The following is a 24,587-nucleotide window of genomic DNA, read 5'->3' as shown; positions in this document are numbered from 1 at the left end:
GATTAGGTGTTTCTAAAGCAAGGGGATTAAACAGATCCACAGTGATGGAGACCCACATGGGCTTCCGAACTGAGATTCTGAGATGGCCTCCGTGTGAAGCCGAGCTGAGGCTCTCAGACTCCAGGTGACGTCTTTCTCAGAGCTTGGTTTTTCAGGAAAGAGACTGTAGCTGGGGGAAAACTCAGGGTTCTGGGTTCCAGCAAAGTTACAGTACAAGAGAGAAAGATTCCAGCTGGGTGCATGGAGGGATTGCAGGTCCCAAGGTGGCAGCTCCCACGTGGCACTGTCTCTGGCTAGGCAATGCTGTGGCTCCCCGTGAAGCCATGTATTTTACCTGCTGCTTCATCCTGGTTCTCATCTGTGACTAGTGGCATCCTGGATGTTCTGCACTGCCTTCCTGATCACCTGCTGAAGCCCTACCTGACTCCAATTCTTCCAGAACCCTTGGTCTCATCTCCTTAGGGTCCCTGCTCTTGATACAGACATGAACTCTTTTCGCTGGCTAGGTTTAGTTCATATCATCCCCAGACAATCCTGCTCTCTCTTTCTCTCTTTTACTTTTTTGACTTGACTTTTCCTAGAACCTAATTCATCTGGCAAGGTGTGGTTCTTTGTACATCTCCCCAATTAGGATGCAACCTACAAGAGCAGGATTTGTCTTGGGGTTCCTTGGGATGCCCCAGTACTGTATTTGGGATTTCTGAGCAGGTTGGTATAATCCCCTGGCCAGAGTCACAACTTCACCCATAAGAGAATCAGTTTGTACAAAGCATCCCAAGTTAGGCACCTTGTAAGCATCTGAGCATTTGTTAGACTGACAACATACACAGCAACCTAAAGACGGGTCTGAGGCACAGTGTGGTCCCTCGCAGGTGTGATGCGGTCTGAGTCCCCCAGCTAGTTGCTGCCCTAACCTCGGGGTCTGTGGATACTTCAAAGGAAACCAGTCCAACTTCTCTTGTGAAGAAGCCACAGACCAGAAGGGATTCTGAAGGTCTTGTGGGGGTTGAGAACTCTTTTTTTGAGCAAATCCACATTGAAGCAGAAGAAGGAAGGTGGTGTCTTGGGTTTGAATGTGGCTGCGGTCAGGTTCACAGGTGAAGGATGTATCTTGCATGAGTTGCCTCTGAGTACCTTGCAGGAAATGAGGGGGACAAGCCTCTCAAAATGCATAGACCCAGGCTGGAGAGAGGGCAGAGCACTAATGCCAGGTACTTGGGGGACGTCTGTAGAGCTTACTGTCACCTGAACACAATCTGTCAGGGTGCAGCCTCAGGAACCGAGTGGAGCCTGGATATGGGTCCTGCCTGAACTAAGATGTTAAGTCTCTCAAACTATGCCCTGGCAAACCTTTATTTTTTTTTTCCCTACAGTACCCAGAATCAAGTGTTTCTGTTATAGCAACAAACTAGAGGAAGACAATGTATCGACTGATTTGGGCTCTGAAATAGATTTGCTGTGTGATCCTCCATATGTCTTATAACCTCTCTGAGCTACAGTCTCAGGAGGAAGCCTGTAATAGACAATTAGGTTCAATGGCAAACACATGGATGTTTACCGCTAATTGTCTGGAAACACAGACGGTATTGTCAGTTTTTCTTCTGGTATTTATTTATTTTTCTTTGCCAGAAAATATCAATCCTTATTTTTCCCATTACATTTCTTATTTTTTAAATGTTAGTCACAATCTCTAAACCCTGAAAACACTTAAAGGATATTGGCCATAAGCCGTCATCTGTTGCTTCACTCTCTATGGGTTGCTTATGTCAGCTTTCAGAGCAAGCCCAGTGACCCCGCAGGAAGAAAGAACTGCATGTTTGTTTGCAATGCTTTCAGCTAGCTGGAACGGAGCTTGCATGCTTAATATTGCCTTTTTCTCCACACAAGTTCTGCTTGCAAAAGGGGCAGTTTCAAAACTGACCCAGGCCTGTGCCTAAGTCGAACGACTCTTTTGTATCTTGTCCAGATAGTCAAGGTCACCTTTTCTCATTTCAGGCATTGGGAGGCATCGCTCTGAGCACTAGAACTTGTGGATTTAGTAGGAAGGGCCCTCGCTTGTGATGTGACAGATGTCCTGCGAATGGCTTGTGGAGGAAGCTGCATCAGGGAGACCAAGGCACTATTTTTCTCTAGACCCATACCATAATCTGTCACCTAACACACAGTGGTCACATCAGTCTCCCAAGGTTTTATTAGGCATCCCTAGCAGACCTGGTACTTGTTATGTAACCAAGGATGGCCTCATATTCATGGCAATCCTTCTGCTTCAGTCTCCCAAATGCTGGGATTACATGGGTGGACTGCCACACCTATCTATAACATCATTTTTAAACAATGATTTAAACAATAGATTGATTGATTTTTGGTTGGATTGCCATAAGGAAACATAAGGAAAGGCCAGTCAGTCATCAGTCTTAGGAACTAGTCTTGGGGAAGGGAAGGGGTCCTTCTAAGTGCCTATGAAGTTTCTCTCTAGTAGTGAGGATGACTATGCCATACATGTATCATATATGCCATTGTGGGAGCCCACGGATATGGATTTGTTCCACTTTAACTAAAGGTCAAAGAGTTTTCACCTATTCTTGCTCCTTCGAGGTTATGTGACAGGAGGTTTGAGCCAATGTGTGGCTACTAACAAGATGACCTAGGGTGTGGTTACTTGATGTTTTGGGTATTGAGAAGGTGATTACTTTGTTTGTTCCTTGTACCATGGTAAAGAAGTCTCTTGCCTTCCCCTCCTCTTTGGGTTGGGGTGTATAAAGGCTGTTTGAGATAAGAACGAGGCAAATCTCAGTACTTACTAGATGTTCTCCAGACTCTACCAATTGTCTCTTGCCTGTTTCTTTTTAATCTTCACGTTTCGCTCCAAGCATGGATGAATAAGCCAGGTGGAACCCGGTAGTTGTTGCCCAGACATGGGACACGACACCCCATCATCTCCTCAGGGACAGTTGGCCACACAGCATCTTCATCCGCTGGTGTGCCTGAAGCAACCATCTCTGGGAGTTTCCAAGGCAATGCTGGAGGCTCAGGGCTGGAGGAGAGAAGGGGGAAGAAGGCTGGTGGAATCTTAATGGAGAGTGTTGTCATTTCCAACCATTAACCAATCCTCTCTGGGAGAAGCAGCACCTTTTCAAAAAGTCACTTAATGTTTTCATGGCCTTGTTATCTGTGGAGAGATCCATGGAGGCTCATCTTTTACAGTAACCCAGACATAATGGATGCACCTGCCTTCCCCTTCCTGTATTAGTGGCTAGTGAACTCTGAGCTTAGCCATACCACACAGCAACAGGCCAGTGTCTTGGACGTAGGATTCTAGCTGTACAATTTTCTACCTATTGCCCCCTTTCTTCTCTTAGTTTATTGTTCTGAGCAGTCTTATCGCATGGCTATTTTATTACAGGTACCCTTTGATCCTTTTTAGGAGCTAGGAGTAGTTTATGTGTTCTTGTGTGCAGTTCAGGCTGACAACCTATGGGCTCACATCTTCTGCAGAGAGGCAGCTCTTAAGTCCACAGGTCATGCTGAGGTCACAAGGAGTGAAAAATTACCCAGAAGGTCTCTCAGGCACAAGGGTCTCAGAGGGGCTAAGCACCATGAGTCTCAGAGGAATTCTTGGCATCTATCTGCAGTCTGTCTCTATGGGAACTCTATGTCTGTTGTGAATTGTTAATATGAGTGGAATTAAACAATGCATGGCTTTTGGGGTCCAGATTTCTTTACCTTGCAGCATGTTATTGAGGACTTTCTCAGAACAGAAGGAAATTAAGACTTAGAACTGCCTCCCCTCCCCGTCATTCTGGGAAGGCAGACTGTTGTTTGGGTCACAGCCCCCTTAGTTGCATAATGGTATTTCATAGTCAAATGGTCTCATGAAAATCACCAAGAATTGAAGGGTTAAATGATTTCCTCCCAATCAAACTTGGAGTGGTTGGGACTAGAAACTCCAGGCCAGGCTCTTTGAGGCATGATTATCCAGATTATCCTGCAGGTCGCATATTAGGTAGCTCTCATGGTGTCAACGCCACTGGGTGCATGTGGCTGGAGACGATCAGGACCCTGGACAGAGCAAACATTTCTTTCTGCTTGGTTTTTGGAGAATTTTGTGTGTCCTATTGTATTTATATCACACTTTCCACCTCTCCTGATCCTCTCATATTCCCCACACCCTCTCAAATTTATAACCTCCTTTTCTTTAATTATTATTGTTATGTATGTATGTTACATAAATACAACCTGCTGAGTCCACTTAGAGTTGCTTATAGGTACATGTGTTCATTACTTGGGACTGGATAATCTATCAGGGGAAGACTGATTCATTCTCTCTCTCTCTCTCTCTCTCTCTCTCTCTCTCTCTCTCTCTCTCTCTCTCTCTCTCTCTCTCTCTCTCTCTCCAGCCATTGATTGCCTGTAGCTCTTCATCTAAGGGTGGGGCCTTTGGAGATTCCCCCACCTGCACTGGCAAGTCAGTTGGTGTCATTGTGCAGGTCTTGTTTAGGCGACTGTACTATTGAGATTTCATGTCACCTATAAAAGACACAGTCTCACAGTAGACATCTTGTCCTGGTCCCCTGGCTCTTGGGATCTTTCTGCCCCATCTTCCTCTTTGTTTCCTGAGCCTTAGGTTGGAAGGGTTGTGTTGGAGAGGCAGAACTGAGGATGAGGCCAGCTCGTTTGTTCTCTGCATTTTGACCAGCTGTGGATTTCTGTGATGGCCTCCCACCTGCTTCAAAAAGAGGCTTCATGATGAGGGGCGAGAGCTACACTGATCTGTGCATCCAAGGACAGGCGTGAAGAATGCAGTTGGGAATGATACTAGTCTCTCCATGGCTCATTCCTTTGCGCACTGCAGATCTCTCTACTCCTAATCTATCTTCAAGACCCCTTCATCCCCTAGCAACTCCATCCTCCCTGCCAATGACACCAGGCTGGCATCTCTTTCAAATTCTTCCTAGAAAGAATGAGACAACAAGCACCCAGTGTTGGCTTACTGCGTCATTGATGGTGCCATTCTTGTATGGTAATATTAGACTAGACTTCCTGTTGTAATGACACAGTCTATATCTGAATCCAGTGAGGTTGCTCTTTATCATTTATAAGTCATTACACATGTCCAGACTTGAGAGTGAGTCTTTTGTCTTACTTTTCCCAGATGACAAAACCAAAGTGGATGACTCATAAACACATGGACAGCACTAACCAAGTTCAGAATACAAACCCAGGCTCCTTTGGTATGACATTAAGATCCTTAAATCAAGTTTCCCTTTGGAGAGGAAGACATTACAGTCAGGGAGGGGCCGATGGCTCAGCTGGTGAAGCACTTGCCATGCAAGCATGAGGAGGTGAATTTGATCCCAGGGAACCTGCATACAAAGCTGGACTGCCTGCGTTTCTGCAGCTGTCAATCTTTTATGTGTCCTATCTTGTCTCCCTTTCTCATGAGGCCGGGGATGGGGACTATTTCTAGAATACGTATGTGTTGAGGGGCACCCATGAGGGAACTAGGAAAACTCAGCTTACCTCTCAGTGCTGTGGCAAGGTGATAGACCAGTCTGGGAACCCTAGGCTGGGTGCACAGAACGGCAGACACTCCAGAGGCCGAGCTCCAAGGTCAAGGATCTGGTTAGTTCCATAGTATCTCAGTTCCCTTTATGCTCACAGGAGACTTTGTCTTTACATGTCTGTGTGTATGGGAGGGATAGAAGAAAAGGGGGAAGGGGGTATTACCCTTATAGCATCATTGAACCTTACGAATCTCTCAAGAGCTCTGTCTAAAATATTGCTACGTTGAGGCTCCAAGATATACCTTTGGAGAGAATAGTTCAGCTCACAGTAGTGCATATGGCCTTACCAGGCTCGGATGAATAGCACTGCCCCAGCACCCTGCATCGCCTGCTTCCTCCCTGTATAAAGGGAACTCCTGCCCAGTAGATCTCCATGCCCTCACTTGCTCGCCAGTGTTTGGATTCTACCTCTGCCTGACTTCTCTAACAGAGACCCCCACTTTCAAGCCTGATCCAACCTGTAGATGCGTCTATTTTGGGAGTAAATCCACTATGCTTGTTTTGAGTCACTGGGCCATATATCCAAACAGGAGTAATCGAGAGAGAAAGTCATGGTGACAGCTGTTGAAGGAACAGCAGCCCCAGTGACTCCAGGCACCCCTCTTCCTGTGTGGCTTCTACACTTGGGTCTGTGCTGCAGCTGACTGAAGTGGGCACATCCCATTTACCGTCCATGTAGAATATTCTTGCGTTTTGTCCAGTTGTCTGTGTGTTGTGCTTCTCTGTCCCTTGAAGGTGGCTGAGATTCAAACTCTGGAGTAGGTCTTACCTCACTCCCTGACCCTCATTGGAATTTCTTTTTTTTTTTTTGTCCATAATTCTGCTTGACACTCCAGAAAATCAATTCAGGTTTTTCCAAGTTATTGTTTCAGTGAATATTGAATGTTTGAGAAAGACCTATTTACTAGACTTTCTGCTTTGGCCCAAGATTTCAGGATTGCGTTCCCAGGAGATCTCAAGTCTGGTCCTGGGACCATCTGGTCACTTGCCTGGAGCTACCCATAGCTGTGTGCCCATCTGCAGGGTGTAAGGAGATGGTGCTTTCCTGTGTGCAGTGTTGACCCTAGGATTTCACATACACACTGTCTCACGTGACTGTACTCTCTCTTATGCATCCTCACTCTGGTGGTCCTGAGCCCTGTCCCTTTGCTGGGCTTTGGCTGCAACTACATGCATCGCTTTAAGAGTTAGCAGTCTGAGGGTTAGGCAGATGGCTCAATGGGTAGAGTGTTTGCTGTGCAAGGGTGAGGATCCGAGTTCGATTCCCAGAACCTGCGTTTTAAAAAGCCAGCTACGTACTCTAGAGAGGTAGAGACAGGAGGGTCCTTTAGTTTTGCTGGCCATCCCAGACTGCTAACAAACTCCAGTTTAGTGAGAGATGGTGCCTCAGAGAAAGCCAGCCGATGATGTCTGATGTGTGACGGTCACAGTCATCCTCCGGCGTCTACCTACAAGTGCACATATGTGCAAACACACACGTACAGATTTAGCTCTCTGAGGCAGCAAGGAAGCCTGCGTAAGCCAGATTGCCTGTTTTTGCAATGCTATTCCAGGCCAGAAGAGACTGGGAAGGAGGGACCCTGTTCCCCGAATCACTCCTCAACATAGTCGTGACAATAAGTGAGTCACACTCTCCCCATCTCGAGGCTGTGGGCGTGTGTCGCTGAACTTAATTGCTGAGCCCTCCAATGTGGTCAGCAGCCAGTGGGATCCACCTCCTCAGGGGTCCCATTGTGACACAGAGGAGAGCCGCATGCACTTAAGTGACAGGGGTGTCCAGGACTTCAGCCTGTGGAAACCCTGTATCAGAGTGCGTCATATCCCCAGTCCTCCCTGCCGTGTCCTTCTGTGGATCCTCAGCTTGGTTGTCACCCTCACTGCCTGGTACAGATAGATTTGTCGTGTTGCGGCTGTAAGCCCACACATTATAGAAGCCTTATGCTCATATATATATACACATATATTGCACAGAATGGTCTTTATTTGGCATTTCTTAAACAGGGCTTGTTAATTAGAGCAGCTTAAACTTCAGAGGGGCTCAGTGTAACTAGAGTGATAACGATTTCCCTAAGCAGACAGCCCTGATGCCTATGGTGTTGCCTATGAAGCCTTTTAGGGTACACCTCGCAGTCTAAGGGTTCGATAGGATAAGGTGAGCGCTGAGCACCTGCTAAGTTGTCCCCAGGTGTTTCAATGGCCACGCATCAGAACTGCATGTGTGCTCTGCTCCCACATGGGGATACCAGAGCCTATGCGACTTAAGCAGGCGCCTTGAGATCACAGCCACAGCACCCCTTCCCATGTCAACTCTGGCTTCTTTGAGGGTGGGCCATGTGCTTATAGGGGCACACTCAGCCACGGAGCCCGCTCAGGTTTAACCTGGCTTCCTCCCTCATTCCTTCCTATCTGTCACTGATCAGGTTTGACATCCCCGCCCAGGACTCAGCTCTTTCTTGGCTGGTCTATGGGTTATTTCCCATGACCTCTTTCTGTGGCTGACTCCTTGCCATGGGGACTGAGGTCGTAAGTGGCTCCTGAGTGCTTCATGACTGGATTGATTTGCAGACACCACAATAGTAGGAAAAGGAGGTGGCATGTCTTTCTCTTCGCCTGGCGCTGTCTTGGCGTCGTGTCTTCTGCCTCGAATTAGACAGCCTGTTGTTTTCCCCTCTAGCAATACCAACTGCAGCCACTGAACCCAAGTGGCTCCTGAGTGCTTCATGACTGGATTGATTTGCAAACACCACAATAGTAGGAAAAGGAGGTGGCATGTCTTTCTCTTCGCCTGGCGCTGTCTTGGCGTCGTGTCTCCTGCCTCGAATTAGACAGCCTGTTGTTTTGCCCTCTAGCAATACCAACTGCAGCCACTGAACCCAGTAGAATAGAATATCATAGGGTGAATAAGTTGGGCCCCTCTACAGCTACTAGAAGACTGGATGACCGAGCCTTACCTCCTCAGTGCCAAAAGCAGCTCAATAGTCACATGACATCACAGTACAGGTCACCAGTCCCATTTTGTACCTGGCATATGCATGGCTTAGACAAAGAAAGATGGGGTCCCACCTGGCTGAGGCTTCAGAATCAGCACCAAGCCTAGATCTAGTCTCTAAACCAGAACTCCATGTCCCCAGGCCCGTCTTTAGCTCACCATGCCCTTTCCTCCTTTTCCAGAATGGTAAACTCAAGGCTAATGTGCAGAGGGAGCATCATCTGAGGCCCCTGGAAAGGCCTTCCCTCGAGGGCCCAGCACCATGACCAGGTAGGTAACAATGCCTCTATTAACCCACTTTGGGATACCTCAAGGGGATCCAGGAGGAGCCACAGGGAAGGGGGGCATGTGGGATGAATGCACAGACTCTACCCAGCCGAACTGGCCCAAGCCTGCTGAATCACCCAACAGCATCTCTCAAGCATCTACCAGCTACAGAGTCAGGGGCCCAAACTGGAGGGTGACGATTCATCCTGAATCCTTCCTGGTCCGCTACGCTGTGGGGATCATGGCCAGGTCCTAGCTCTCCACCCGGCTTCCATAGCTGCTGGCATCCATGCCAGATTACTCTTTTTTGCTTACCCAGAGGCAAAAATGGTTTCTTATTTAGGCTCTCTACCATCCTGTCGCATTCCCCATAGCAGATGGAGTGATCTTGGCTTCTTCGATGCACACCCTCCCGTGGCTCCCATAAATACTGGAGTTCTGGTGACCTTGTGTGACCTTGGTATCTGCCACTCCCACCTCACTCACCAAGCTTCAGCCACCCCAACTTTTTTGCAACTCGGAACCTCAATCTGGTCTCAGCTCTAAATAGTTTCTGAATGCCCTGCCTCCTTCTCTTCCCAAAGTTCCAGGCACTGAAGCCCCAAAGCCTTCCTGTGAAGCTCCCTGTCCACACCAGTCTGAAGGCTCTCCCCACCTCACCTCTCCTTGTATGGGACCTGGTTTCTATGTCATTTAGTCTGTCAGTTCTTTCTCAGTCTGGTTTGTCTTCTCTGCTGTGTCTGTCTGTCTGTCCCCACTGGTCTGGTCTTTGCTGTCACCTCCGCTGCTGAGCCTCCAGCCTGTGGAATGCAGAGATCCCTTCAGTATTAGCTGAGTAGTGGATTAGCACTTTTGGGCTTTGACTTTTTAGAGTGCTCATTTCATTATGTATATCAGATGGTTCTAGAACTTTTTGTCCCCCTGCTTTAGCCTTTTGAGATCTAGAGTGACAAGCCTGTCCCAGTGGAAAAATTCTTTTTCTTTTTCAGTTTGGGGAACTGAGCCTTGTGCGTGCTAGGCAAGGGCTCTACCACGGAGCCACACCCCCAGGAGCCACACCCCCAGCTCTGAGTGGACGGTTTGAGCTGCTGACATCACAGTTTCACCCAGCTGTATGACAAGGCATAGCTAAACCCTAACTGTTTGACACCTGTGCACCAGCTTTTCTACTTAGCATCTTTTGAAAATTTGTTTTTTGAATATAGCTCTACGGTAGAGCACTTGTATATAAAAGACCCTCAAAAGAGAAAAAAAAACAACCCTGGGAGCAGAGAGATGGCTCAGTGACTAAGAGTATGAACTGAGTGAGGACCTCAGTTTGGTTCCCAGCACCGCTGTTGTGTGGCTCACAGTCTGTTACTCCAGCTCCAGAGCTCCTATCGCCCCCTTCTGGCCATGATGGACATTGCATTCACGTGCTCAGCCTCCCTGTAACTTGTAAACACATAATTAAAAATAAAATCTTAAAAATGGGAGGGTCTTTTTCTCTGTCAAGAAATTGCAGTGTCAATGAGAGTAGAGACCCCTGTACATTGCTGGTGGGTGATAGGCAGCCAGTGGGGAAGGTAGGCTGGACGTCCCTCCAGCATTTAGCTAGGACTATGTGCGATCCAGTAGCTCCACTTGGGGTCCGTACTAGTTCCTCTAATTGATGCGGTGGTAAAATACTCTGACGAAATCAACTTTATTTTACGGTCCACCATTGCAGAGGAGGCACAGGGGCAGGAGTCTGAGGCAGATGTCACATCGCATCCACAGTCAGGAAGCAGAGGGCAGGGGATGACGGCATGCCGGGATCCAGCTCACTCTCTCCATCTTACACAGACCAGGATCTATCTAGAGAATATAGTCCCAGCTACAATCGAAATGAGTTTTCCTACATCAGTTAACTAAATCAGATTCACCCTCCTCCCCCATAGGTATGCTCGCCAGTCTCTCAGGTGAGCCTAGATTCTGTCAAGCTGACAGTTCACGCTGTCACAGGGTGTGTGGTCAAAGACATCAAAAGTGGGGCACCGGAACTGTGTTTGTGTGTCCACAGTATGAACTTACAGTGACCCAAAGCTGGAAGACACCCATGTATTCCCTGATGATTAACAGACACACAAAGGAGCCCACAGGTACCCTGGTTTGACTCTTCCTAAAGACCAGAAATGTCTGCTTCTGCTGCCTGCTCTTCCTGCTCTTTTAAACAGGCTTTGAGGTTCTGAGTGAGTGTACCTCCCCTCCCCTGCTTTGTAGGGGTGTCAGAGAAGCCTGGTGACTCACAGGGTACAGACGGTAACAGCACACTGGCAGGGGTGTGCCCAGGCCTTTCCCACCCCCACACCAGCCTGGCTGGGCTCTCTCTATAATGAGAAGCCATTCTAATAAGAGCTAGGGCATGGGTGGACCTGGGGGACATCAGGGGAAGCCGGCAACAAAATGATGGATACTGAACAACTGAACTTTTTATTTGTTTGTTTATTTGAAGTTGGGCAGGGTTGGGGAGGGGGGCAGGACCTTGTGCATGCCAGACAAGCTTCTACTACAGAACCACACCACCTGCCCTCTTTTTGCTTTTCATCTTGAGACAGATTCTCAAGTCGTCCAAGGTGACTTTGTCCTTGCTCAGTCACCAGGCAGGCTTTGAACTATCAACCCCCGACTAAGTTTCTTGAATAGCTGTGACTATAGGCCTGATTTTGATTGTACTTAAACGAGGTCCCTGGAATAGCCAAACGTGAGACGGAAATTGGAGTGGTGGGTGCCTGGGGCCAAGGGAGCAGAGGTTGGGAGTCGTTGTTCAAGGGGACAGAGTTCTAGACACGTGTGGCAGTCATGGGGACAGGGAGCAGGCTTATTTAGTGTCACTGGACTTGAAAACAGTTGAGGCGATATCGTGGATATTTTAATCTCATTTTACAAATGAATGTGTTTTCCCATTGATGCCCTCTCCCCTGCTCCCATCAGCTTCTCTTCTTTCAAAGCAACTCTGGGGGAAGACTAAGAACTTGAGGCACACACACACATACACACACACACACACCAAGGATACACACAGGAGAAGCCTCAGTGACCTTCTCAGCCCAAGAATGACATCAATTGATGATGACATTTGTTTTAAGCTCTATATACAGAATGACAGGGCTGGTGGGGAACCGATGGGAAGCTGGCCCATGGGCTAGCTTTATTCCTCCTTTTCAAGTCACCCCCCTTGGTGGGATGGTTCTGTGGGTTTCTGGTCAAGACAGCACTCCCTCAGAAGCAGGTACAGTTTTGGCTCCGAAGCAGCCTCTTTGCCCAGCCTCTGGGATGCCCTTGACAACCTTATTTCTAAAGAATAGGACTTCATTCAGCCTTGTGTTTTCCTTAAGGCTGGTCACTTATGGGCCCCTTCCCAGCATTCCCTTTGAAACGGGCTGTCAGGGACCTGGGAAGATGGCTCAGAAGTCAAAAGTATTTAATGCTCTTGTAGAGGACCTGAATTCTGTTCCCAGCACCCATAAAAACACCTGCCTCTCCAGTTTCCAAGGGACATCTGATACCTCTGAGATCTGGGGACCTGCATTCATGTATATATCCTCACACATAGACAGACACATATACACATAATTAAAATTATATGTGTAAAAAATAAACCTTTGAGTAGGCTTCTAGGTGCCGAAAGAGACTGTTTCCCTCCTGCTTTGTAGGGATGTCAGAGGAGCCTGCTGACTCACGGGGCCCAGACAGGAACAACAGGCTGGCAGAGATGTTCCCAGCTCTGTCCCACCCCCTTGCCAGCCTGCCTGGGCTCTGTTCTCTTCCCAGTTCTGAGCAAGCTAGCTTGCAGGCTTAGAGCCTTCCACGGAAGACAGCAGCTCACCAGCTTGCCTGTGGGCTCAGCATCTTGTGTCCTTGAGTAGCTGGGAAGTCCCACGACAACAGTGAATGCTACATCTGATTCACAGTAGGCAGGGGCTTGTCAATACAAACCCGGCTCCGGGGAAGCCTTCAGGGTCCGCTCTTTCCTTTTTCCATTCTTGCATGGAGTTGCAATCTGTTTTTTCGTAGCCCCCATGAAGAGAGCAGCATTAATTATGGAAGAGAGGAGAAGTGTGGCCTCATCCTTCCTAAGCTTGAGCAGAGCTGATAGATTCTGAGATCCAGATGTGGTCCAGACTATTAAATACTGCACCAAAGTCCCTCTGGTGGACAGCCTTGTGGAGGAGCGTCGAGCCCGGAAATCTGGGACGCAGTACAGAAAATGTCCCCGATACCCCGAGGCTTTGCAAAGTCACCTGTGTACTGATCTCACAAACTAATTCCTTGGCTGAGCTAGACAGAGCTGGGAGCTGCCCCCAGGCAGGACAGCTGTCCTGTAGCAGGTTGAGGTTGGAGGCTTTGTTTGCTTCCGGGAGCTACGGCTAAGTGTTGTGAGCTTCTCTCTGCCAGGCACCTTGTGGCTCCCTCTCGAATCAGCTGTGAACTGGAAATGTTCGAGCAGATACCTGGTGGCTAGTGTTGCTGAGTGAGCTTTGTCTGCCTGACAGGGCAGCACGCAAGCCTGGAGGTGCCAAGTCCCCAAGCCGGGTGTTGTATCAGTTAATCTATAGCCCAAGGACTTCTGAGACGCCATCTGTAAATCCAGTGACCCTGTTGGCAGAGTCCACATCCAACTACAGAATGCCAGTATAAAAAATATTGGCATTAGTTTAATTGAGAACGTTGTGGAGGTTTGTGGGAACGACACATAGGTTTAGGATTTGATAAGCTAAGCAAAGGAAAGCACATGACCCGCCCCTGCTTTTATTTCCCATTTTATTCCAGAGATACTTGCATGCATACAGGGACCTCAAGTCATCTTTATGCTTGGGATAAAGGAGAGCAGCATGGCCTCGTTCTTTGGCCATTTGGATCCTGTATTGTTTGTCCTGGGATTCCTTGTTGCTTTGAGTACTCCTCTCTTGCAGGATGCACCTTGGCTCAGTTCCCAGGAGAACATTCTAGGCCAAGTACATCTCTGACGGCAATGTGGAGTGTTTTAAGAGGTGCTGTATGGTCCTAGGAATGCGGACTGTGAGCCCCACACCTCTGTTTAGACACACATCTGTTTTTCCCTCCCTCCTCACCTCCCCACATGTGCCGGGCTCTGCTGGGACCCGTGTGCTAAATTACTAGGTTCCTGGTGTGCCCTGGACTCTTATTGCCAGTTGGGCCTCTTCTACTCACTGGGCCCTGAGGTGGCAGCAGGGTTAAGAAGGCTTGCACATAGAGGTAATGGGTCTATGTCCCTTTAATGAAACCAGTGGCCACTGACAGGGCCCTTCTCTGGCCTGTCAGCTTCAGTGCCCCTCCCCCTCTTTACCCAGCAGAAATTGGAGTCAGGTCTCCGACTAAGGCAGTGTTCATGGGTGTTTGAGAGGAGCATCCTGGGTAGGGCTACTAATGAGGAAGGGACCTGGATACAAGTCCTGATTTGCTCTGCCCTGTAGTGGCTTCTGTGACACTGTCGCAGGGTATACTTCTGTGACTGTATCCTCAGTGTGGCTGGAAGAAGACCTGTCAGAACCTTTCTTACATGGTTTTAGGTTCAAATAGTCATTGTCACTGGGCTGCAGTGTTACTGGGGCTTGTGTCACATGGATTTCTGAGTCCTAGCTGTTGGTTGAAGCTGAGTGCCATCCCTTGATAAAGCAGTGGGGGAGACTGAGTCAGGGTCACTATGAAGAATGGGGGCTTACAAGACAGGGTCAATAGCTATGGGGTGGGAGTATGCTGGAAGTTGGGGTTACAGCCTTCAGACACAGAGCAAGAGGGATAAGGCTGGGTAGTACCCCCACCTGAGGGCTGGACCCCACCTGGGCAGTAGGCTGTGTCTCCATCAGTATAAAACTTTGGATAACTGACCCCACAAGGTCTGACAGAGGATGCTGTCTGGGAACAGGCTGAAGCAGCACAGGGTGCTTTCTGGGGACAGTTCCAATGACATTCAACAGGAACCAGCTTCCGTGCAGGATTGTCACCCACACTGCAAAGGCCTGGAGAAAGGGAGTGTGGCAAATTGGGAGTGGGTGGAGGCAGGTGGTCGGATGAGGCTTCTGTTACCTTCTGTGGGCAGGGAAGTCTGCCCAAGGTGTTCTGCTCCATAACGGGGCTGGACCAGGATGGGGATGGTGCAGGATGGGTGGGTACATCTTGACAGGCAATGGAGTCCCTAAGTGCCAAGGACCAGGGGTGGGAAAGGACTTGATTTGTTTAGGAATCAGAGACCAGGGTGTCCTCTGCATGTGACAGCCCAGGCCAGAACCAGCAGAAGAGAGGGAGATCTTGTAGAAGCTCCGACTCTTGGGGAGTTTGGATTTTATTTTGATTTCTATAGCAACCCCAAGAAGTTTCTAGCAGGGAGAGGCTGGGCTTAAAAACATTTCATGAAGCTGTACTGGGCTCAAGATGAGACCAACTTCTGAGTGCTCAGAGCCCCCTCCCTCACCCCACCCCCTTTTACTCTCTTGACAAGTTGGAACATCAGACATGGCAGTTTCCAGCCAACCTGTGCCCTGGGGTTGAGGTTCAAGAGTGAGGAGCATTTAACCAAAATAGATGACATCTTCTTCCGAGACTGTTGCCAGAGGCCTCCGGTGGTGACAAGATGACTCGCATGAGCTCCAGCGTACCAGACATCCCCATGACCCCCAGTAGCAGCCCCCGCAGCCACCAGGAGTGTCACAGGCCTGCCCCCTTTCTCCTGGAGTCAGGGGAATTGTCTAGCAGAGAAAAGCCTCATGCTTCACGAGATCTCTGAGATGACAAGGGACTTTGGAGGTGGGAAACAGAGCTTTGCGACAGTCTGTTCCAACGTTCGGGAAGGAAGCTAGAAGTCTGCCTTTGGGTTGGAATATGTTGTTTCCCCTAAGAGTTAATAGAAGCTCAGTTCAGGGAGCTTTCTCATCAGTAGCATGCCCTGACCTACTTTGTAGAAACAATAAGAGAGACAGAAAAGGATGTGTGTGTGTGTGTGTGTACACACATGCCATTTCCATCCATTTCATCATTGGCTGGGTAAAGGTTTTAGACAGAATTAGTACTTGCAGAATTAGCACGTTCTTATCTATTAGGATTCTCATGATATCAGGGGCAGAAAATGATTCCAATTGACCTCAGTAACTTTGATAGAAGGATAAACAGCTTCAGGTACAGCTGGATCTAGGTACTTAAGCCTTTTCCCTCTGCTTGTCTTGGCCCTGTGTCCTCATTGACTTCATCCAAGACCAGTTGTTCCCTTATGGTGGCAAATGACATAGTAGTTCTAGCCCTTCTTCTCAATTTCCAAGGTCCCCTAAGAGGAGATTTTTTTCCTTTTTATCAGGGTCTTACACAAGGGTCACAAGACTTCCCCAGCCAGTGACTATATCTAGGGAATAGAGTATTGCCCATGTACCAGGAGTGGGTCTTATTCCAAGTTGGAACCAATCACTCTGGATGTGGTGAAGGTGTGAGGGGGCAGAAGGGATGTCACCTCTGGATTCCTGATGGCCCTGACTTGTATGAACAGCCCCAGGAAGTCTGTCCAGAAAAAAACAAAGGCTCTTTACCACTCCAGAGGAGCCTGTACAGGTACTGGAGGGGACCAGCATGGTACCCCTCCCATTCTGGGCTGATCCTAATGGCCTCCATGTCTCCTGTCCTTCTGCTCACAGGTGAAGGCTGAACATGCCTGGCTCTCCCTGGTGACCTGAGAGGAGAGCTCAATTCACTGTGCAGGAGAAACGCCAGCTCCAAGTCAAACTGGAGAACTTGGAACAGGTCCTGAAGGTAGGAAGGCTTCATGGCGACCCTTCTGCAGGCAGCAATGGGGTGGGGTGGGATGGGGAAGGTGACTACTCTCCTAGAGGCTCAGAAAATCTCTCCAAAACTGAGGACTCTTGGGGCCACATTGACTCTGTCACTGGTGGAAGACCATGTTTTCTGGAAGCCATCCCGACTGTGTGTTCCATCTCTGAGGTTGCTAAACACAACTCAGCACCATGGAGGTGGGAATGGGAATGCTTTAGCTAAGCCCAGCTTCCTAATCTCTATGAGGTGCCTATTGTTCTCAGAGGTTGCCATGGTTAGAACAGCACCATCCCTTCTATTGATGTGGATCAGACCAACCGAGTGCTGCCTACAAATGCCTGATGTGGGCAGAGCCCCCTCTGCAAGTAATGGACGGATGGCTATGCTGTTGTTGCAGAATGACAATGAATGCATTTTTTTTAGTTTTTTTTGTTTGTTTTTGTTGCTCTTGTGATGTTCAAAACATATTAACCACTAGATGTTAGAAGGATACTGTGCTGGCTAGTTTTGTCGATATAGAGTCACCTGAAAGAGAACCTCAATTGAGAAAATGCCTCCATAAGATCCAGATGTAGGCATTTTCTTAAGTAGGGATTGATGGGGGAGGGCCTAACCCATTATGGGTGATGCTATCCCTGGGCTGGTGGTCCTGGGGTCTATAAGAAAGCAGGCTGAGCAAGCCATGAGGAGCAAGCCAGTAAGCAGCACCCTTCATGGCCTCTGCATCAGCTCCTGCCTCTAGGTTCCTGCCATGTTTAAGTTCCTGTCCTGACTTGATAATGAACAGCAATATGGAAGTATAAGCTGAATAAACCCTTTCCTCCCCAACTTGCTTTTTGGTCACGGTGTTTTGACGCAGCAATAGAAACCCTAAGTCAGAAACAAAGGGCAGATCATCTCCAACCCTACTGGCCTTTTGGTCATTTGCTTTTTTTTCTGGTGTGGCCCTCACAGCCACTCTTCAGATTGAGCAGCACTTAGAAACCAATGCTAATTCACTTGGAGACTCACAAGAAATGTATGTCCACACAGCACTTTGGTGGAGACATACCCAGGCTCCTCTGTGCAGCTGGCTTCTCTGTGGGCTTCTAGTTCAGAAGGCTCTGATGAAAGAGAGAGAGAGAGAGAGTACCACGTCAATCATTAAGCTTCTATCTCTACCTAGCGGGCACTCTTCAGGACATAAACTGCCCAACCCCTGGCTCACCTCTTTTTTGTAACAAAGAAAGTGTCTGGTAGAGCTGATGGAGGGTAAACCTTGAATCCTGGCTATCTGGAGCTCACGCATGGAAGTGACTAGGAGGGACAGTTTAAATTGGTCATTCTTGGAAGACCTGGGAGTCACTTGGTGATGCCAGAGGCACATTGATTGGTATAGGAAAGGGATCCACTAGTAGTATGCTAAACCTCCTGTCATGCAGGCCAGGACCCAATAGCAAGGAATTATCTCACACCAAATGCTGGCGGTACTGAGACAGGCCAGTTTTACAGGTGTCAGATGGAATCTCAGAGTTGTTTGCATTTCTCTGATGACTAAGGATGTTGACCATTTCCTTAAGTGTCTTTCAGCCATTTTAGATTCTTCTGTTGAGAGTTCTCTGTTTAGGTCTGTACTCCATTTTTTAAAAATTAAATTATGTGTTCTTTTGGTGACCAATTTTTTGAGTTCTTTGTATATTTTGGAGATCATACCTCTGTCTGATGTGGGGTTAGTGATGATCTTTTCCCATTCTGTAGGCTGCTGTTTTGTCTTGTTGACCGTGTCCTTTGCTTTACAGAAGCTTTTCAGTTTCAGGAGGTCCCATTTATTAATTGTTTCTTTCCGTGTCTGTGCTGCTGGGATTATATTTAGGAAGTGGTCTTCTGTGCCAATGTGTTCAAGTGTATTTCCCACTTTCTCTTCTATAAGGTTCAGTGTGGCTGGCTTTATGTTGAGGTCTTTAATTCATTTGGACTTGAGTTTTGTGCATGGTGATAGATATAGGTCTATTTTTATTCTTCTACATGTTGATATCCAGTTATGCCAACACTACTTGTTAAATATGCTTTCTTTTTTCCATTTGATATTTTTTGCTTCTTTATCAAAGATCAGATGTTTGAAGATGTGTGGATTGATATCCGGGTCTTCTATTTGGTTCCATTGGTCCCCCTGTCTGTTCTTATGCCAATACCAGGCTGTTTTCAGTACTGTAGCTCTGTAGTAGAGTTTGAAGTCAGGAATTGTGATGCTTCCAGAAGTTCTTTTATTGTACAGGATTGTTTTGGCTATCTTGGGTTTTTTTTTTTTCCTTATGAAGTTGAATACTGTTCTTTCGAGGTCTGTGAAGAATTTTGCTGGGATTTTGATGGGCATTGTATTGAATCTGTAGATTGCTTTTGAGCTTGATTCTTGTAACCCACGTGGTGAAAGAAGAGGATCCTCAAAGATTGCCCTCTCACGTCCACAAAAGCATGTACCCTCACCCATACACCTGAATGAATACACCCATACACCTGCACACACACGAATACTAAAGAGAGTAACAACAGCAATAATATAAGCAAACATATATGAAATGGCAGAGAATTACTGAGGAGGACAAGACTTCCCCCAGAGTCTACCTTGGTTCCAAGTACCCAGGGAGACTGGATGTAAACAGGGATGTGAACCATTCCATACATTCCACCGTTTTGGAGAAAGGAGCCGAAATTTATTAAGGATGGCAAACCCTAGAGCCAGGAGTGGATTTTCCACCTGAATTGTGGGGCACTCTTTGGCAACACTGTCCCTTCTTTGTGTGTGTGTGTGTGTGCTACTTTGGTCTCTGTAGCTGTGATAAACACCATGACCAAAAGAAACTTGAGGGGAAAGGATTTATTTCACTTTCTGCTTCCAGGTCACAGTCTCTTTTGGGGAAATCTGGGCAGGAACTCTGGGCAGGAACCATGGAGGAATGCTGCTTACTGGCTTGCTCTTTTGGATTGTACTCAGCTAGCTTCCTTATTCAAACCAGGACTACCTGCCTAGGGGTGGTATGCTGGGTCCTCCCATATCAATCAACAATTAAGGCAATTCTCATTATGTAGGGCCTGAGATGGGCCATCCCTCAGTTGAGACTCCTGCTTAGATCTTGACCCATGGTTAAGTTGACAATAAAAACTCACCAGAGCCAGGCAGTGGTGGCACATGCCTTTAGTCCCAGCACTCGGGTAGGTAAAGGCAGGCCGATCTCTAATAAATTCAATGCCAGTCTGGTCTACAAAGTGAGTTCCAGGACAACCAGAGTGACACAGAGAAACCTTGCCTTGAAAATCTAAAACAAAACCCTCAGAACTCACCAGGGCAGGGAATTATGTTAGGGGAAGGACACAGTCCAAGGCAGCATGTGGTTCTTGAGGCTTCCCTTTCTAACCATAGCAGGAAAACTCGGGGGGAGTGGGTCAGGTCAGGTTGCCACCACACATGGAGAATCCAAAAGCACCTTAACGCTGGAGACTGGAGAAGGTAGCCTGTGATGTTCCCATCCCCCAAGTCCATGCTGATTAAAAGCCCATGAGATGCTGTCTGTCCATTTTCCTTTGGGGATAGTACTTGTTTGAAGAGACTGTGTGTTTACCTACCATTTCTGTCAGAGAATGCTGGGCCCCTAGTGTCCTTGTCAAAGGGATAGGACCATTGCAGTGTTTCTGCATGGGATCTACACAGCAAGATTTCTCAGTGGTACCCTGCGTGGCTTTGAGGGTACTGTGTGTCCACTTCCAGATGCCACCAGGTAGTGACCATCACTCATGCACTGTCATAGCAAGCTGGCGGAACACATAGTCTCCCTCAGTGGTGCACGGGGATGGAGCACGGGGATGGTGTTCTGAAGAAAAACTCATGGGTTGGTAAGGTGATGGGATGCATCTTAGGAATGTGCTTGAAACCTTCACACACAGAGGGAGATGTTTCCAAGTGACGTGAGGGAGGGTCTTGTCAGTATCAACAGGATAGCACCCCCATGTCGAAGTGTGAGGAGCCTAAGAAGTTAGATTTGTCCTCAGAGTCTTGGGGTGCCAAATCTACTTCTTACTATTATAGTGTCACCACGTGATGTACTGTCCCCAGGCTTTTAATCAGCATGGACTTGGGGGATGGAAACATCACAGGCTCCCTCTCCAGTCTCTAGCGTTAAGGTGCTTTTGGATTCTCACACACTGGCTTTTCTGTTAACCATGATCATTTAATGTCGCTGAAGACACTAGATGCTGCTTCCCTGCTGGCTCCTGATTGATTGGTGAAGCGAACAAGAAAAAACTAAGGCCCAGCGATGCATGTTCCTTGTGCTGGAGCATACAGCTGGCTAGCGTACACCAAGTGGCATTTGAAGGCAGTCTGATTCACTTTGTCTCCCCTCCCCAACTCCTGGTCTCTATCCCTGGGGCTGGGGCTTGGGGACCACTGATGTGGGATGTGAATTGTGTTGGGAGGAGCTTTTCCATACTTGTGAGTGATGGTTCCGCTATCCTGGGTTCTCAGGGTCCGTTGGGGGAATCGATGTGTAGTAATGGGAGCTGCGGGGCTGCGTCCCCAGCACCCCAGCCGCCTGCATGGCTAGCTTATGCCCCGAAATAATTACACGGACACTGTATTCATTTAATCACTGCTTGGCCATCTCTATCCAGCCTCCTCTAGGCTAACTCTCGCACCTGGACTAGCCCATCTCCAATAATCTGCTGTAGCCCACAAGGTGGCTTACCAGGGAGATTCTAGCCTACGTCCATCCTGGGTCGGAGCTTCATCGCGTGTGCCTCAGAGAGCAGAGCTCTTGCCTCTGCCTGCAAGAGTGGAGCATCGTATCTCTCTGAGGCGTCTGCCCCCGAGAGGAGAGCTGTCGAGTCTGACCTCACTTCCTCTTCCGCCCAGCATTCTGCTCTGTTTACTCCTCCCACCTTATGTTTTAACCTATCAGGGCAAGCAGCTTCTTTATTTAATTAACCAATGACCTTCCTCCATCATCGATGGAATAGAGAAATGCCGGGCAAAAGGGTGGCTGAAAGAGCAGAGATTTATTTTAATGTTCATACCTTATTATGTACTTTGTTGTATAATGTGTGTTTGCATGTGCATGGACTCATGTGCCATTGGAGCCTGTGGAGGTCAGAGGGCAACTCGGTGGGAGCTGATTCTCTCCTTCTCCCATGTGGGTTTCAGAGACTGAACCCAGGTCATCAGTCTTGGTAGCACATACCCTTATCTGATGAACCACCCTAGCAGTCCTCAGGGAGACTCTTCAGGTTCCTATCTAGTTCTTCCGCCCAGTTTGGAGATACTAGCCTAGTTTTGGTGAAAATAGGTTCTAATTTCTGGAACTTTAGTGACTATCTCACTGTGGTGAGTAAACCTGATGCAAATATGGGTTAGGAAGTCGTGCGAACTGAACACAAACAGCCTGATGTGTTCCCTCCCATGTCTGAAGATGCAGACACAGAACCTGTATACTCATGTGCTTGTGTACAAACAAAACAAAACATGGCTCCCAGTCTGTTACCACTACGGTATAACAGAATCCCCAGTGTGGTTTTCTAAGCCATTACCTTGAAGACCTGCCAAGGGAAGCCATGTTTCCTTCATGCTTCTGCTCAAACAGGGCAGCCCACAGCACAGGACCCTGAGGAGGAGAAGAGGGGATATCTCAACTAGCTCCATGTCCGCCGCTCCTATGGCAGCCGTGGTTCCTCAGGAGGTCGCCCTTGACCTTTGTAGGCAACCTAAGCACCATGGTTAGTGTTGACAGCCAGCTATAAATACCATCGCTTTAAAAATAAATCCTGCCATGTTCAGCAAGTCCGGTTTTATCCCATGCTTTTTCAGACCCAGGCCGGCAGTTTGGATGCTCAACTTATTAAACCTGGATGGAGGTGGGCGGTCCTTGGGCTTCCCACAGGTCAGGGAACCCTGATTGCTCTTCAAGCTGATGAGGGAGAGAGACTTGATCGGGGGAGGGGGAGGGAAATGGGAGGCGGTGGTGGGGAGGAGGCAGAAATCCTTAATAAATAAATAAATTTAAAAAAAAAGAAAAAAATAAATCCTGCCATAGGCAGGCTGGAAAATGGTGATTTTTTCCCCCTTATGGTGTGTAATTGGTGTTGCTTTTGATAAATAAGGTTTTCTCGCTGTGTAGCACAAGGCCCTAGGGACCAGGCATGGCACTGGGTAGATACTGCCTTGGGGGAAACAGGGCTTTTGGTTGTCCTTCAAGGGGGCCTTCACCGTGTGTGCTCAGGGACAGCCAGCAGTGTGACCATGTGGATACTGTATTAGTTACTTCTCTATAGCTGTCATAAAATGCCATGACCAGGGCAACTTACAGAAGGATGCATTGACTTGGGTTTATGGTTCCAAAGGGTTTAAGAGTTCTTGATGGCTGTATCTTGAACCCATGCATGAAGCAGAGAAATCAAACTCCAAATGGTGAGAGTCTTTATATTATCAAAGCCCATGTCTGGTTACATCATTCTTCCAAAAAGGCCACACCCCAAGCCTTCCAAAACAGTGCCACTAACAGGGGACCAAATATTCAAATGCTTGAGACTATGTGGGACACCTCAGTTAAACCACCATGGATGCCGTGTATGAGACACTGAGAACTAGCCCCTTGGTAAGATTCTTGGCTACTAGTTTGTCTACTCTGCATCCAGAAGAGGAGATGCTCAACGGCCCAAGATAGCAGGAAGGAGGGTGGGGAAGAGTTTGTGGTCCTGCAGGAACATTTCACACTGTGGTAAGACCCACAGGAGACTCATAAAGTGGAGGATCTATAGGGGTAGAATAGAAGATAAGCCCAGGGGACTAGAAAGAATTAAAGTCCCGCTCTGGCCATGAGCTTCCGGTATTAGCAATTGTTCATGTTGCTTTGGTTAAAAAAAAAAATCTGGGGGAAGCAACTTAAGAGAGGAAGGGTTCATTTTGGCTCATGGTCTGAGGGTCAACAGTCCATTATGACAGGTGGTGGGTAACTCTATGGAGGTAGGAGCTTGCAGCTAAAATGGCTTACCTCCTCACATGTCAGTAGAGAGGGAAACACTGACGAATATTGGCATGCAGTTCAGCTTCTCCTTTATTCTTATTTTTTTTTCCTTTTTCTATTTTGGACAAGGTCTCATGTAGCCCAGACTGGCCTCAAACTTACCATGTATCTGAGGATGGTCTTGAACTTCTGATCCTCCTGCCTCTACCTCCTGAGAGTTGGGATTACAGATGTGTGCCACCATACCCAGTTTATACAATGCAGACAATTGAACTCAGCACTTCATGCACGCTAGGCAAGCATGCAGCACCCCCACCCTTAATTTCTCAATTTCCCATTCTCATTCAATGTAAGGCCCCAGACCGTGGGATGGCACTGCCCAGGTTCAGCATGAGGACTTCCCTTGTCAATTAATTACTTCTGAAAATACTCCCAAAGTCACACCCACAGACTATCTCCTAGGAGATTCTAAATCCAGTTGACAGGCAAGATAGCGCCCACTAGAGATGATGTACATTCCTCTCTGTTCCTGTCCAGGTCAGCAGGTTGCATCCCAGAGAGTTGTCTGTTTGGAGTCTAGCCATGCCCCTCCTTCCCAGAATGCACCAGCTGTTTTATGGAATGTGAGAGAGGATGGGAGGGAACCTGGGTTCATCTCTTCCAGGGTTTGTCTGCAGCTTGTGTGATTTGCTGCACATTTCGGAGACAAGCATAACCTGGGTGAGGTGGCACCCTGCAGCATCCGTCATGCCTGCCTCAGCCAGTTTGGAAAGTGGGTGCGCCCTTCTCTGTCCACGCCTCATCTATTCCCTCTGTCCTAGGGCTGGCTCGCAGATGCACGAGGTTCTCCGCCCCATCACCGTCTGTCTGTTGTCTTAGCTCCCACTCTTCACCTGGCTCCGGGAATTTCAGCTTCAAAACCAATCATATTCTCTCTCTCTCTCTCTCTCTCTCTCTCTCTCTCTCTCTCTCTCTCTCTCT

At 48.1% G+C, this 24,587-nt stretch overlaps 1 protein-coding gene across 9 annotated transcripts in view; it reads left to right on the top strand.

Annotated features, from left to right (window-relative positions):
* The window catches only part of Rimbp2 (RIMS binding protein 2), a 191,682-nt gene that overhangs the window by 94,749 nt on the left and 72,346 nt on the right, over positions 1-24,587 (top strand). For all 9 annotated transcript variants that reach the window (XM_013350341.2, XM_026784541.1, XM_026784544.1 and 6 more), the window contains 2 exons: positions 8,736-8,823; positions 16,482-16,596. The gene's annotated coding sequence lies outside the window, so the exon portion shown is untranslated. The remainder of the gene's footprint in view (positions 1-8,735; positions 8,824-16,481; positions 16,597-24,587) is intronic.

The sequence above is a fragment of the Microtus ochrogaster genome, chromosome 2 (assembly GCF_000317375.1).
Source record: "Microtus ochrogaster isolate Prairie Vole_2 chromosome 2, MicOch1.0, whole genome shotgun sequence".
Taxonomy (NCBI): domain Eukaryota; kingdom Metazoa; phylum Chordata; class Mammalia; order Rodentia; family Cricetidae; genus Microtus; species Microtus ochrogaster.
This window is presented reverse-complemented; position numbering and strand designations above follow the sequence as displayed.